The sequence below is a fragment of the Archocentrus centrarchus genome, chromosome 24 (assembly GCF_007364275.1).
Source record: "Archocentrus centrarchus isolate MPI-CPG fArcCen1 chromosome 24, fArcCen1, whole genome shotgun sequence".
NCBI classification, from domain to species: Eukaryota; Metazoa; Chordata; class Actinopteri; order Cichliformes; family Cichlidae; genus Archocentrus; species Archocentrus centrarchus.
In genome coordinates this window covers 35,840,460-35,856,993 of record NC_044369.1, presented here as the reverse complement: position 1 = coordinate 35,856,993, position 16,534 = coordinate 35,840,460, and the positions used below count along the sequence as shown (strand labels likewise).

General features: G+C 41.5%; 1 long non-coding RNA gene across 2 annotated transcripts; it reads left to right on the top strand.

The window, feature by feature from the left end:
• Positions 1-1,419: 1,419 nt before the first annotated feature.
• LOC115774479 (uncharacterized) lies at positions 1,420-7,327 on the top strand. 2 transcript variants are annotated; one of them, XR_004019193.1, is made up of 6 exons: positions 1,420-1,575; positions 4,363-4,435; positions 4,565-4,848; positions 5,128-5,286; positions 5,636-5,728; positions 6,358-7,327. It is a non-coding gene; the product is annotated as an uncharacterized LOC115774479 (long non-coding RNA). The 2 variants fall into 2 exon arrangements; XR_004019194.1 differs by having other exon boundaries at positions 5,633-5,728.
• Positions 7,328-16,534: the final 9,207 nt, after the last annotated feature.

Below are 16,534 nucleotides of genomic sequence, written 5' to 3'. Positions count from 1 at the left end.
CGTGGAAATATAAAATTAAAAAATAAATTAAATGGTTATATTCATTCAGTGATTTGTATTTTAAAGTTCTTTTCCATTTAACTACACCATTTTTAGATTAGTTTTTTCAAAATCGCTGAATTTTCGCATTTGCCGGTCAAATACTAAGAGACGAACGGTGAGGCACCAGCCCGGCGAGCCGCACCACGGATTGCGCAATCCGTGGTGCGGCTCAGTATAGTCATTGCCAATGACTACTAACTGTGCTGGCATGCTATGCAGTGAGACCGGATTACTTTCCCTTTGCATGTGGCTATTAAAATGTTCTAACACTTTTACTATATGAACTAAATTTCTATATTTTAGCTGGTGTATATAATGCACAGTTTTTTTTTTGTTTTTTTCATTAACAACCGTATGTGTGTGTAATGCATTCTTGTGTTGAGCGATCATGAAACTGCTGCGAAGAGACACTGGGTGAGGCACGCAGTTCTCGTGCCTCATGGTAGGGGGCGCTGGTGATCCCAGGGACTCTACGACTCCTCGGCGGCAAGCTACCATAAACAGTTAGCAAGGCCAGTTAGTTTTTCCTGTTGCTTGGCCTTATGTTCAACATGGAAGATTACATAACTCAACTGAAAGAATTTTCTAAACTGGACTTTCAATCGAAGCAGAAGATAATAATTAAAGGAAGACCAACACCGGAGCTAAAAGGTTTGCTTCAGACTATGTTAATGTTAAACAAAACAACTGTTGCCAATCAAATGGTGAATAAGCTATATGTTTGTAAATCTGATGTGATGACGTCAGTGCCTCACCAGTCACGACCCTCACCGCACGTCACTGATATATACATATATATATATATATATATATATATATATACATATATATATATACACACACACATATATATATATATATATATATATATATATATATATATATATATATATATATATATATATATATATATATATATATATAATTTTCTCAATAGTGTAAATTATTAATATAATTATTAATATAATAACTGCGGCTGCTGTTACACCCAAATTACCCCTATGTGGGACAATAAAGGCTGTTCCTTCTTCTTCTTCTTCATCATCAGGTACATTCTTATTTTACAGTAGTGCAGTGGAGCTGCTGTCTGTCACATCCTGCTACAATGGGGTGGGGGGGGGGGTGAGTGGCGGCAGAAATGTGACTACTGGTCGGGTCCACTCAGCTGCAACGTTGTGATGAACCTGTTCCGTCCTTGTGCGTTTCCGGCCACTTTATCAGTGAGAGAATAACAATCAGGAACAATCAATATTAAGGAATCCAGGGAATGAAGAAAGTGAAAAAATAGGAACAAATATGTTTGCAGCCAAAAACAGCAGCGAGGCTGAGTGCTGTTAAATTGCTGCTCTCGCAGCATCAGTGAGTGACTGAAAAATCAAGAGGGGACTTCTCGAATGGAACTTTGGAATTCTGGCTTTGATCCTGTAGTTGTAACATCTCAAAGGAAACACGAGTGTAACTGCGCAACGAACGGAAATCTGCTCTCACATCGACGTCCGCCTTCGGAGGGAGAGATCGGACCGTCTGCTGCTGGTAGGATGAAGGTGTTTTTACTCTCCTTCCGCGTTTACTCTTCCTGCGTGGCGCTGGCCGAAGGCTAGCAGTCATTTCTGTCACTTGGTGTTGGCTCTCACTGCGGTATTCTATCACTTCCTGCTCCTGTTCGGGAGCAGTCGTGTTTTGCTGTCTGTTAGCTGTTAAATCTGAATAGCTCAATCTGTCTGGATAACAACATATTTCGGTGTAATCTTCACCTCCTTTATCTAGAGCACACTCTTTGCTGAATCACCTGTATTCACATTATTCACTTTATTTGTTTTTAGAAATGCGCTGGCTTAGCGCAGCTAGTAGCTTAGCTCTTAGCCGACTCGCTAGCAGCATAGCTTCTTCTCCTGTCTCTCCTGCACTTTTTGGCTGTCACATGTTTAGTTACTGCTCGGCCTCCTTTAGCAGTAACGGTACTTGTAATAAATGTAGTCTGTCTGTAGCTCTGGAGGCCAGGCTTTCTGAATTGGAGACTCGGCTCCGCACTTTGTTTTTAGAAATGCGCTAGCTTAGCGCAGCTAGTAGCTTAGCTCTTAGCCGACTCGCTAGCAGCATAGCTTCTTCTCCTGTCTCTCCTGCACTTTTTGGCTGTCACATGTCGGCCTCCTTTAGCATCCTTAACCATCTCCAATCTTGATCTTCATGTTCGGCTGCTTTCAGCACTGCTGGTATTTGTTTTGACTCTTTGGCTCCAGTTGATCTTTCAGAGTTAACTTCAATAGTTACTTCCTCCAAACCAGAAACATGTTTATTAGATCCCATTCTTACTAGACTGTTCAAACAAGTCTTTCCATTTATTGATGCTTCTATCTTAAAAATGATCAATCAGTCTTTATTGGTTGGCTGTGTACCACAGGCCTTCAAGGTGGCTGTAATTAAAGCGCTACTTAAAAAGCCATCACTGACCCAGCTGTCTTAGCTAATTATAGGCCAGTCTCCAACCTTCCGTGTCTCTCAAAGACTCTTGAAAGAGTAGTTGTAAAACAGCTCACTGATCATCTGCAGAGGAACGGTTTATTTGAAGAGTTTCAGTCAGGTTTCAGAATTCATCACAGTACAGAAACCGCATTAGTGAAGGTTACCAATGATCTTCTCACAGCCTCTGACAGTGGACTCATCTCTGTGCTTGTCCTGTTGGACCTCAGTGCAGCTTTGATACTGTTGATCATAACATTTTATTACAGAGATTAGAGCATACTATAGGTATTAAAGGTACTGCGCTGCAGTGGTTTGAGTCATATTTATCTAATAGACTCCAATTTGTTCATGTAAATGGGGAGTCTTCTCCAGACACTAAGGTTAATTATGCAGTTCCACGGGGTTCTGTGCTAGGACCAATTCTATTTACATTATACACACTTCCCTTAGGCAGTATTATTAGAAAGCATTGCATCAATTTTCATTGTTATGCAGATGATACTCAGCTTTACCTATCAATGAAGCCAGATGACACACATCAATGAGTTAAGCTGCAGGAATGTCTTAAAGACATAAAGGACTGGATGACCTCTAATTTCCTGCTTCTAAATTCAGATCAAACTGAAATTCTTGTGCTCGGCCCCACAAATCTTAGAAACACGGTGTCAAACCAGATACTTACTCTGGATGGCATTACTTTGGCCTCCAGTAACACTGTGAGAAATCTAGGAGTCATTTTTGACCAGGATATGTCCTTCAATGCACATATTAAACAAATATGTAGGACTGATTTTTTTTTACATTTGTGCAATATTTCTAAAATTAGAAACATCCTTTCTCAGAGTGATGCTGAAAAGCTCATTCATGCATTTATTACTTCTAGGGTGGACTATTGTAATTCATTATTATAGAAGTATTTCGTCATTGCACCGTTTTTACATTTGCCAGTATGTTGTAGTCCACTCTTTACAGTCGGTGTCTCATTCGTCTCATTTTCTAGTTTTATCTGGTGTTTAAGTGTTAGGTGACGGGCTTGTAGCATTTGTTGTCAGTGCACTAAGAGATAAACAGTTGTGATTTTCCGCCACATCAGCAGAGTTTGAGGGGAGATTCAAACGGTCCAGCGCGCTGTTTGCCGCCCTTTGAATTTGGTAGTGACACTTACCGACAGTGCACGCACACGCTCGGTTTATCAAGGCCTCTGTAGCTACGTAGCTGCGTGTTATATTGTGAGAGTTGTACTGCAGTCTCATAATATAACACGCCGTTTCCCTGCAACCTACAAAGGCAAACAAACATCAGAACCTTATATTTTGATTACAGTTATGTACAACATATTTGCAGACCCTCGCTCTCTGTCCGATGGTGGGAGTGTCCTTACAAGTGTGCGTACACTCGTATGTGTACTTACGTTTGAGTGACACGTGACCTTGTAGAAACACAAATGACACACTGTACTAAGATAAGTAACAAGGCGATTTTTTTTTTGGGATTATTATTATTATTAAATAAACCGACATGGGCTTAATTTGCCTCGTTGTTTAATGATGACCAAGAAGATCTCTTGGTAAAGATATACATTATTGTCATTATTTGTGGACTACTGTGGTTGGCAAGACAGCTGTGGTGCAGCTGTGTCTGAGAGAATGAGCCAGTTTACTGTCACTGACTAAATGAAACTCTTTTTGTCTTTGTTTTTTTTGGTCTGATTTATGAGCACATGTAAACCTAAAGGGCACCAGGGTCATCGTCTTATTGGTGAGACGCATTAGCACTTGAAAGGTAGCCCTAATAAATGTTGACTGTTAATTGTGTACTTGGCTAGTTTAATATTCCTTGTTTAATCTGTTCCCACAGGATCAAATCATTGCAGACAACACTGACTTCTCTACTGGAATTTAAGCAGTATTTCAAACTGGACAATCCACAAGTAAGAACACAATCTTTGTTTGAAAGTAATTAGTCTGTAGTTTAAGTTTGTTTTAATTGTTTCATATGCACACACAAATTTGGCATCTAGGCTAACTAAATTCCTGTCTTTAATGTCTGTGCAATTCAGGCAGAAGAAGCACGAGGCACCCTAACAAAGCACATCCCCGCTTCAAAATCAAAAGAGCCGGACGAGCTGAAGTGAACTTTCTTCCCAACTTTCCCCAAGAATAAAACCAGAGCAGTGTGGAAGAAATGAGACTGCAGATGAAACATGAAGTTCAAAAGAGTGACTGAAACCTGAAGTTAATAGAAAACTTCATGCAGATGACCTTTGCCCTCCATCACCAGATCATTCAGGCACATCCATTGGTGAAAGACTTCCTGCAGCCGGGCCTTCAGATCCAATCACAGGTGAAACATACACTCAACTTTTTTTGTTCCTCTTTACCCATGTTTTCTATTTCCCTTGTCTCTACTGACTCGATCTTTTAATATTTATATATTTATTTCCAATAATAATGCAGTTGCCCTTATGGACTGTTCAGGATCAGTATTTAGGCGGTCTGTAGTGTTTCTCTTTGGTTTCATCCAGCCTCCCTCGCTTTTTTTTTTAATGAACAATAATGCCTCTTAATCAGATGATTGTTCCACTGTTGTCCTTTTGCCTTGTGTGTCTCTGGCTTTGTTTAGGTTTGTGCTGAAGTCCACGGTATCCCAAATGTCAGCCTGTGTAACCAGTGTTATGCTGATTATGACAAATGCACACCTAGACTGTCGGCTTTGTAGCGGTACAGAAAAAAGGCAGCACGCACGGGAAAGATATCGGGCACACTGCGTGATGAGATCCAGGTGAGATATCAGATGACTTTATTCTAATGAAGCTCCTAAGGACAGCTGTGTCTAAATGTGTCAGCGTCATCATCAAAATAAATATTGTGTACAATATAATCTCCCAAAACATGCTGACTTGCTTTAAGTCACATTCAGTTATAGACACAGAACAACAATTTACTGTCATTGATGTCTTTTAGAAAATGTTGAGCTCATTTTCCTGTGACATACATGTGGTTTTGGCTTAGGCTCTTTTTTTTGCTCCACTAGCAAAATAAGGCTTCAGCGCGGCACAGCCACGTCAGTCATTGTGTCCAAAAGCATGAAAGCTTTTCCTCATTTTACTTTTTGCCTTTCTTTCCAGCAGTTTCCAGATGTTTGCGTGAAATGTTTGGCGGTCCTTCGTGCCCACCCTGTATACCTGTGTGAAGGGGACCCACACTTCCTGAAGACATAGAATGTAAGTATCTACAGTTTTGCAGAAAAATGAGTATTTCCAACAATCTACTGAACCCTGTGTGTAGGGAGTGTAGGTAGGTGTACATGGAATTAGAGTATTTGCCTGTAGGTGTGTATGAGTACGCATACACACCACACAACATACATTCAGTATGAGTTAGATGCCAACCTGGGTGTTTTTTTTGTATTATTATTGAGTTAACATTTGTCCCTCTAGTTTTTTTGTTTCTTTGTACAAACTTAGGGGAAGTAGTTTGAAATGCAGGGAAGGAAATGATGGGGAAGGTGTGCTTCAGGTTACGTTGTAGAACTTCAAAAATAACTAACAATATTAGACCTAAAAAAAATATCAGGCAAAGAGTAACAGAGTTATGACATTTTTCTGTAATGATGTCAGGACTGCAGCTCAATCTGGTGACAGATGGCTGCGTGACATTTAGGACAAACATTTAAGGCACCGAGTATCAGTTCAAATCTACGTCTGGTACAGACTAGTGACGATGCCCACCATTTACTTTATCTGTCAATATGCTGTAGTTACAGGTTTGAATTACCTGTGAAATGCTCATATGTAATATCTGCCTCCAGGGCAAACTTACAGTTGGACCCTCTCCTTTGTGCCTTTTTCAGCCGGAGAAGACAGATGATCATCAACACTCCTGTTGTGCTTGTAACAGCGGTGAACGTGTGTTGTACAAGTCCAGTTAACATCACTCCTGCAAGCACTGCAACGGTGGTGGAAGATGATCATGTAAAAAGTGAAATCCCCATGTGGACCGATGCATTTACATTGTTGTTTGGATTGACACGTTGCATTTGGACTGCCCGAGGGAACCTGTTCACACTTTGACCTTCATTCAGAAGATCCTGATGGGTCTGGATGGCAAAGAACTGAAACCGTGACTTCTCAGTCTAAATAATGAACTGTTTCTAACAGAGTAAGTAATGTTTCGTGCAACTGTTCTGTTTGTTGTTTGCATGCATGTACACCTGCAAATATGTTTGTGGTTTCAAGTTCCATGACTTGACATTATGCTGAATGCATCATTGGACTTTAATCAAACAGTTTACATTTGATACACAAGTTTATTAATATTTCCTGCTCTCCAAATATGTAGTTGGCTCAAATTTGCACAGTTTCCAAAAGAAACGGATAAAGAAGGGAGATCAATTTGTGAGATATTGTTTAATTTATTTCTTATTTTGGTAAGTTTTGTTTTTTTTGTTTTTTTTTTATCAAGTCTTATGTTTTTTCAGTCTCAATGTATTTGACACAACCAGACCTCATGTTCTCTGTCACACACACACACAGCCTCTCGTGCACTCCTACACAATCATCCACATTTACCCATAGCCATCAAGAGTTGTTTTACTTTGTCTGGAGTCCTGCTTGTGAGTGCAGAGGTGCTTTCTTGTGCTGTGTATGTGCAGGTTTTCCTTTGTGTCAGTGATTTCCCCCTGATTTCTGAGGCAGGGCTGATCTGTAAGTTTTTGGAAAATGAAAATCTGAATACATTTGTTTCTTCATGTCATCTAAGACAGATAGCTAGAGCACTTAGAAATATAAAGAATTTCATGACAATAAAAGTTTTTACTGTTGCGCTTTTGTGTTTTTTGAGTGTTCTGTACTTAAATAAGTTATAAGTATGTTTATATTTTTGGAGTTGCTAGAGCTCTTTTAAAATAAGTACCTCTGCATCAATATTATTATGTATGGTAAACTAATAAATAATATTAATTTTAAAAATTGGGTTTCCAAATAAGTTTTGAGTACTCTGAACTTGTTTGGGTGTACAGTGTAGTTATGCTGCAATAGGCATAGGCTGCTGGGGGAGGGGGCTTGCCGTCAAGCAAAAATTTGGTGAATTTTGGTCTAGACTTTCTTTTTTTTTTTATTGTTGAGTGAGTGGCGGCTATCCCAGCCATCATGGGATAAAGGCGGGGTAAAACTTTGACAAGTCACCTGTCTATCGCTTGCTTTACAAACAGGAAACCCTGGTCAGAACCACGGTCAGCACCATGGACCGGAGTTAGTTTCATAGAAACTGATGGCAGCACTTTGCTACAAATAGCCAAGCATTTAAGTATAAGACATTTCAAATCACTGTAGTGATTAAGCCAGAATAATAATTACATGTGGTTGAGCGACTAGCATAGGTCTAATTTTAGGCACACTTAAAAGCAATTAACCACAAATGGGAAAAATCAAAACAGTCGTGAACATTCAATTCAATTCAATTCAGTTCAAGACTTTATTTGCCATTTGTACTCACACATAAGGTTTGGGAATTCTTGTGCAGAGCTTTCGGGTAGGAGTGTAGAAAGAATTGAAAATAAAAATAAAATATAATACAATATAATAAAATAAAAAGTATAGAATAAAATATGTAAATATTGACATAAATATATATATGTATATGCACACATATACAAAAATACAAAAGATGGAAGGTTGATGGATACTGAACAGTGGTTATTGCACACTTAGTGTTACAAAGAACACAGTATAAATTGCACATGCAGACCAGACAGATATTGCACCAACAAGTGTTATTTTAATAACTGAATAAATAAATAAAATGTTGCACATCAGGTTTTAGCTGTGTGAGGAGTACTGCACAGTGGATTTTGGCTGTGAGCAGTCCTTTGCTCTGCCATCAGTCTGACTGTGGCAGGGAAGAAGCTTTTGCAGAATCTAGTTCTGTGTGTGATGATGCTGTCTGCTCTACGTTTCCTCAGGCTGTTTGTTGTGTGTTTGGGCCTGAGGAGAAAGTGGGCAGGGTGGTATGGGTCTCTGATTATGTGCTGTGCCCTCTTTTTGCATCGTTGTGTGTAAATTGTGTCCACTGATGGGAGTTTAGTCCTGATAATGTTTTCAGCAGTTTTCACGACTCTGCAGAGCCTTCCTCTCAGCCTGAGTGGTGTTGCCATACCACACTGAGATGCCAGTGGTGAGGATGCTCTCCACCAGGCCTCTGTAGGCTTGTGTGAGGGGGCGGCAGCTCAGCCCAGCCTTCCTGAGCAGCCTGATGAAGTGCAGTCGCTTCTGAGCCTTTTTTCACAGTGGCTGCACTGTTCGTAGACCAGCTCAGGTCAGATGATACGTGAAGGCCAAGGAACTTGTGGCTGTCCACTCTCTGCACTTCAGTGCCCCTGATGGTGAGGGGGTGCACTTGAGGGGCTTTCCTCCTGAAGTCAACGATGGTCTCTGTAGTCTTTTCTATCATGAGGATGAGGTTGTTTTCCTCTCCATGTTTCCCAGGAGTGGCCAAGCCTACCAAAATTAGTCCAAGAATATGTGGATAACTTGTCCACAGAACCAACAGAACCTGCCTGGAGAAGGCATCTCCGCAACCGCAAGGCCCACCAAGCATGCGGGTTGTGCACTTGGAACTGGCATGCCCAATAAACCCCAGGTAGTAAGTGCTACCAACTCTCTACGGCCTCCCCTTCACCACATGGCCCCAAAAATACACCACTTCCTGGTTGCTATCTCACCAACCGCAAGCCGCACCAGCATGTGGGTGGCACCAGTGGGACGGGCACGCTCCAAAACCCCCAGCTGGAAGTCGTCCCAGCTCTCTACGGCCTTCCCTTCACCAAAAAAACACTACTTCCTGGTTGCAATGCATTCTGGGTAATCAAAATATCACCATTCTTTTGCTTTAACTCCTAAAGCGCATCTCCTATACTCAAATCACGCATATTGCCGGAAAGGTCTCGCCTGCCTCTATCCTCTGGCATGCATATCCCACTTGGCAACCGCGGGTCAGTGCGCCGCTCCCGCAGACGCCTTTAAATTGCGCCGCCATCACACTCCGAGCCTTTCCCCGCCCCTGAGCCTAAAGGGGCCGCCATTCTGGACTCCCGACCTACAAACCAAACAGCGCTGGTTCGAGCCCACTGCCCGACCACTTTCATTTACACTCACCTTTACACACAAAACTCACAACTACAAGCTAAGCAAGCCCACAACACCCACACCTCACAAACACATTTACTTAACAAATACACTAACTCACAAACACACACAAACACATGCCGCCAACACACACACACACACACACACACACACACACACACACACACACACACACACACACACGCCTCAGCGCATTCCACTTGGTTGCCATAGGCGCCCGCTCACCGGCCCGAACACTGTCATCACACTCAACGCCACTAGGGGGAGCGCTCCACAACAACTCCCTGCAAAAACAACAGCCCAAACTCAAGTTTATCACCAAAAATCAAAGCAGCAAAACAATATGCACATTTCAAGGCGCTCAAAACTTACACATTTCTCAGCTACAAACTCTCCTCTCAATTTTTGCACTTCACAGTCACAAAAAAAACGCTGCGCAGGCTGTCCGCTTTGGCAGCAAAATGTGCAGCTGCCAACACGGCGCTGGGAACGGCGCTGTAGCGCCTATTTATACACACCAAAAACCAACAAATCAAATGGCCACTGAGGCACCTCAGGACTGGATCTTACGCAGGTCAAAAGTCTCACTCGGAGGCTGAAATTGTAACAGTGTGACCTGAGCTGGTCCAGAGAAAGTAAACACACATACACACACACTTTTGGAGTGCAGGGGGTGCTCCTGAAGACCTTTTATGACACTGTAGTAGCATCAGTCATTTTTCATGCAGCAGTATGTTGGAGCAGCAGCTTATCTACAGGTGAGAGGAAGCGGATAGACAAGCTCATCAGGAAAGCCAGCTCTGTCGTAGGATGTCCTCTCGACTCAGTGCAGGTGGTGGGAGACAGAAGGACTCTGACCAAAATAACATCACTGATGGACAAGGTCTCCCACCCCATGCATGAAGCTGTTGCTGAGCTGGAGAGCTCCTTCAGTGACAGACTGCTGCATCCTAAATGCACAGAGGAGCGTTATCGTCGACCCTTCCTTCCAGCAGCTGTAAGACTGTATAACCATCACTGCTCCCAACAAAAACCACAATAACCTACACATTGTAGGATAATATATAATATATTGTAAATAGTCCGGCCTGTTAAGGCTCAACACACAGGCACATTATCAGTGACGTGCAGTCAGGGGAGGCAGGTGAGGCACGGCCTCACCTGTCATCGTGGAAATATAAAATTAAAAAATAAATTAAATGGTTATATTCATTCAGTGATTTGTATTTTAAAGTTCTTTTCCATTTAACTACACCATTTTTAGATTAGTTTTTTCAAAATCGCTGAATTTTCGCATTTGCCGGTCAAATACTAAGAGACGAACGGTGAGGCACCAGCCCGGCGAGCCGCACCACGGATTGCGCAAGCCGTGGTGCGGCTCAGTATAGTCATTGCCAATGACTACTAACTGTGCTGGCATGCTATGCAGTGAGACCGGATTACTTTCCCTTTGCATGTGGCTATTAAAATGTTCTAACACTTTTACTATATGAACTAAATTTCTATATTTTAGCTGGTGTATATAATGCACATTTTTTTTTTTGTTTTTTTCATTAACAACTGTATGTGTGTGTAATGCATTCTTGTGTTGAGCGATCATGAAACTGCTGCGAAGAGACACTGGGTGAGGCACGCAGTTCTCGTGCCTCATGGTAGGGGGCGCTGGTGATCCCAGGGACTCTACGACTCCTCGGCGGCAAGCTACCATAAACAGTTAGCAAGGCCAGTTAGTTTTTCCTGTTGCTTGGCCTTATGTTCAACATGGAAGATTACATAACTCAACTGAAAGAATTTTCTAAACTGGACTTTCAATCGAAGCAGAAGATAATAATTAAAGGAAGACCAACACCGGAGCTAAAAGGTTTGCTTCAGACTATGTTAATGTTAAACAAAACAACTGTTGCCAATCAAATGGTGAATAAGCTATATGTTTGTAAATCTGATGTGATGACGTCAGTGCCTCACCAGTCACGACCCTCACCGCACGTCACTGCACATCATGTACATTGTATATAACATTATTATTATTGGTATTATTATTATTATTAACAGCTAACAGACAGCAAAACACGACTGCTCCCGAACAGGAGCAGGACCTTTCTATTTAATTATTTATTATTTGTATTTAATTTATAATGTATTATAAATTGATATATTCTGTATTTTATTTCATCATAGGTTTAAGGCAATAGGAGACGTTTGGAAATCCAAACTTCGAGCTCTGACTTTCGCTGTGCACTCACAATAGAAAGACAGTGAAATGACTTCTGCTTTGGAAGTGTCAGCTTTATAATGAGAAAAGTCCTGTGATCTTTAGAATGTTCTTTCCTTTCATACATTATCATTCTATGGAACTCTCAGCATGCAGATTGATGAGGTCATAATGAAACACAGTTTGTTTTCTTTTGCTTTTGTTACTTTTGTTACAAAATACTCGTGTATTGTATTAAACTTGTAGCACCAAGACTGAAAGGGACAATTCCAGGGCTTTTTCCTATTACAAAAAATGTTGCCACAATACAAAGAAATTCAGCAAAAGAATAAATATAGTCAAGCAGTATTTAGGTATTGTGATTCTAAATTGCCCATAGGTGTGAATGTGAGTGTAAATGGTTCTCTCTCTCTCTCTGTGTGTGTTAGCCATTCTTTTTGCCAGACATCCAGGATATGTATAAAAACACAACATTAGTTATGCTGCTATAGGCCTAGGCTGCTGGGGGGGGTTCTTGTAATGCACTGTTTCTTTTCATTGACCTTATATACTTTGTTATACTCCACTCTGCATTTAATCATAAATTATTTTTAATCTCTGGCTCTCTTCCACAGCATGTCTTTTTTCTCTCACCTCAGCCCAACCCGTCGCGGCAGATGACTGCCCCTCCCTGAGCCTGGTTCTGCTGGAGGTTTCTTCCTGTTTAAAGGGAGTTTTTCCTTCCCACTGTCACCAAGTGCTGCTCATAGGGGGTCGTTTTGACTGTTGGATTTTCTCTGTTTCTCTATTGTAGGGTCTTTACCAACAATTAAAAAGCACCTTGATGCGACTGTGATTAAATAAAACTGAATTGAATTAAATATGAGAGAAGCTTAAATATGTCAAAGGTTCTTTTTTTTAATCTTTTTTGTAGCCTTGATTATGTGTACAGCCAGGTTGCCTCTCTTTGTGGTCAGTTTGCAACATATTAGGATCATTTCAGGTCTCATATTTGGATTGACATCTCGTTATCAAGCACGTCACAGGGACCACGTGATAGCATTGCTTACTGTAGTCTAACAGGGAACTAGAATATTGTCTTGTCTGGTCAGGCACTTAATAAACTGTCTATATTTGGGCACTTCCAGGCTGAGGTTTCCTCTGTTACAGTCACCAAGTACAATAACTAAGGAGTGCCACTTTATCTGCTCCACATTTATTTGATGGGCGAGTGAACGCTGTGCCTCCTGCATGTTGGTTTGCGGTGGAATGGTGACCCTCACCAGCAGTGTTGGTTGTAATGTGTTCCAAAGGAATGCATCAATGTAATTACATGACATTTTTCAGTAACAAAATAACATAACTCATTACTGTGCTAAATTGACTAATGACATTACAGTTGCAATTATGTTAATGCTTGGGTCCTCCAGTTATCTGCACATCGGGCAGGCAAAAAGGGAAAATAAAAATAAAACTACATGCTTTTTTCTTCCTGCTGCAATCAGCTGACTTGAGCTCCTGTGCAGGAGGATGAAAACGGTGGAGCCGTCTACAGCTTTTCATGAGAAGAGTATATGGACAATACTTTTTTTTTATTCCGCAAAAGGACAAAAGCTGGATGTAAACTGAAAACTGCCTCCAGGACAGAAACAGGTGTGTTACACTGCTAACACAACTTCAGCTCTTTGCATGTATCTGCACAGACAACATGCTAACACAGAGTCAGCCAAGAACCCAGAGTGGTGATGAAGCTGAGCACATGCTGACCCCCAGCCCAGCAGCCAGAGCCTCATCTTCAACAGGTAACAGAGGCAGTGACGAGCAGCCAGCCTTGCAGCACTGCAGCCTTCGTTTCTACCTGTGCATGTTTCTACAGCAGAATCCCTGTAAAGATTACAGCTTAGAAGAAGAAGAAAGAGCTTTATTTGTCACATACATTTACATGCAGTGAAATTCATTCTCTGCATTTAACCCATCACACACATGGAGTATGTAGCACACACAGCACAGCATGGAGCAGGGGGCAGCCAAAGGGCGCCCGGGGAGAAACCTGGGGGGGTGGGCTTGCTCAGTGACCCACAGTGATGCCAGCCCGAGGATTTGAACCAGGGTCCTCTCAGTGACGAACCCTCTTCTTCTCCCCTAGGCCACCACTCCACCACTAACAAAACATGTACAGATTTTGGTCCACAGTTTATTTTGATCTCTTAGATTGAACTACTGATCTGAACCTCAAGCTTTCAAATAGGACTAAAAGATTGCAAACACCAATGAAGTTATTAATTTGAATGATTTCTGATAATCGGGAACAACAAGAATATTTGTCAGATGGTTTGATTGAGTGTGAAAGTGTTAATGATCTTTGTGTAGGCCAGGTCTACTGTAATATGAGCCCAGACACAATGCAGTCTCTAAAGAAAGAGATCATCTGACTGTTTTATCTTGAAATATTAAATGACAGTCAATCAAATAGGAACATTCTGATTATCAGTTTAAAATATTTCAAATTTGGCTCTTTTTTTCATGGGTATTGAAGTTTGCAAGCACTTACCTGTGGGTGAGTGTGTCAAGTAAAGATGGCTGCAGCCATGGTCATAGGAGCCGTATTGACCATATGCATATACAGCATAATTTGGTGAAATTGGATGCTTTTTGATCCCTGATAGCTTCCACCTGCTGCTCGCTGTTGACGGGCAAAGTGTCGTTCCTGCTGTTCTCAAGAACTTCATAAAAGGTGACTGGACTTTATTTAAACCCTAGTGGGGGTTGTCCCCTTTGGAGGTGGTTGTTGACCCATTGTCTGTGTAGCTACTCAGTCATCCAGGTCATAGTACTTTCTGGACTTTTGTGGGTCATTAGCACAAAGGGTTTTCTGTGAAAGCACTGTGAGATTTGTGAGACCTTGTCACTTCAGGTGACCTCAATAGGTGTGAGTGGGGTTTGAGGCACCTGGAAGGGATCTCTATATCCAGTAGAGAAGTCAGTGTTGTCTGCAATGATTTGATCCTGTGGGAACAGATTAAACAAGGAATATTAAACTAGCCAAGTACAAAATTAACAGTCAACATTCATTAGGACTACCTTTCAAGTGCTAATGCGTCTCACCAATAAGACCATGACCCTGGTGCCCTTTAGGTCTACATGTGCTCATAAATCAGACCAAAAAAAAACCAAACACAAAAAGAGTTTCATTTAGTCAGTGATAGTAAAATGGCTCATTCTCTCAGACACAGCTGCACCACAGCTGTCTTGCCAAACACAGTAGTCCACAAATAATGACAAGACATCTACTTGGTCAACATTAAACAAGAAGGCATATTAAGCCCATGTCATTTTATTTAGTAATAGATTAAAAAAAATCGCCTTGTTATTTATCTTAGTAAAAAACCTAAACTACAGTCTAATTACTTTAAAACAAAGATTGTGTTGTAACAAGTGTGATGAAGTTTACTAACGAAAATGATGTTGTGCATACAAAGCACAAAGAAAAAATGCACTTCACAAGCCTGATCAGAGCAAAAGCATGCAATACCTGTTGGTACCTGTTATTTGAAATGTAACTAAGCAAAAAGACGATTAAAGTGAAAAGCTAGCGCTTGGAAATTCAATTCAATTCAGTTCAATTCAATTTTATTATTAAAGCGCCAAATCAAAACAAACAATTGCCTCACGGTGCTTAGTATTGTGGGTAAATACCCTACAATAATACAGAGAAAACCCAACAGTCAAAAACGACCCCCTGTGAGCAGCACTTGGCGACAGTGGGAAGGAAAAACTCCCTTTAACAGGAAGAAACCTCCAGCAGAACCAGGCTCAGGGAGGGGCAGTCATCTGCTGAGGGGGCTGAGGGGGGAGAGACAGAGATTACTAATAACTAATGATTAAATGCAGAGTGGAGTATAAACAGAGTAAAAATGAATCTGAGTAACATCCATTCTTAATCCAGAGGGTTTAATATGATGTGGGCCCACCCTTTGCAGCTGTAACAGCTTCAACTCTTCTGGGAAGGCTTTCCACAGGTTTAGGAGTGTTTATGGGAATTTCTGACCATTCTGGAAGAATGGTCAGGCCTTCTCTCCAACATCAGTGTCTGTGAGGTCAGACACTGATGTTGGAGAGAAGGCCTGGCTCACAGGCTCCGCTCTAATTCATCCAAAGGTGTTCTATCAGGTTGAGGTCAGGACTCTGTGCAGGCCAGTCAAGTTCTTCCACACCAAACTGGCTCATCCATGTCTTTATGGAGCTGCTTTGTGCACTGGTGGGGTGGCTGTAGCTCAGTAGGTAGAGCAGGTCACCTACTGATTGGAAGATCAGCGGTTCAGCTACTCCAGGCTACATGCCAATGTATCCTTGGGCAAGATACTTAACCCCAAGTTGCTCTCCAACGCAACCGTCGGAGTGTGAATGTGTGTGAATGTTAGATAATTAAAGCACTTAGCTTTAATGAATGGGTGTGCATGGGTAAATGTAAACGTGTTGTGTAAGCGCTTTGAGTGCTCAGACTGAGTAGAAAAGCGCTATATAAGAACTGATCCATTTACCATTTACTGGTGTGCAGTCATGTTGGAACAGGAAGGGGCCATCCCCAAACTGTTCCCACAAAGTTGGGAGCATCAAATTGTCCCAAATGTCTTGGTATGCTGAAGCATTAACAAGAACACTCTCTACACACTGTTCTTGAGCTGATCTGATGG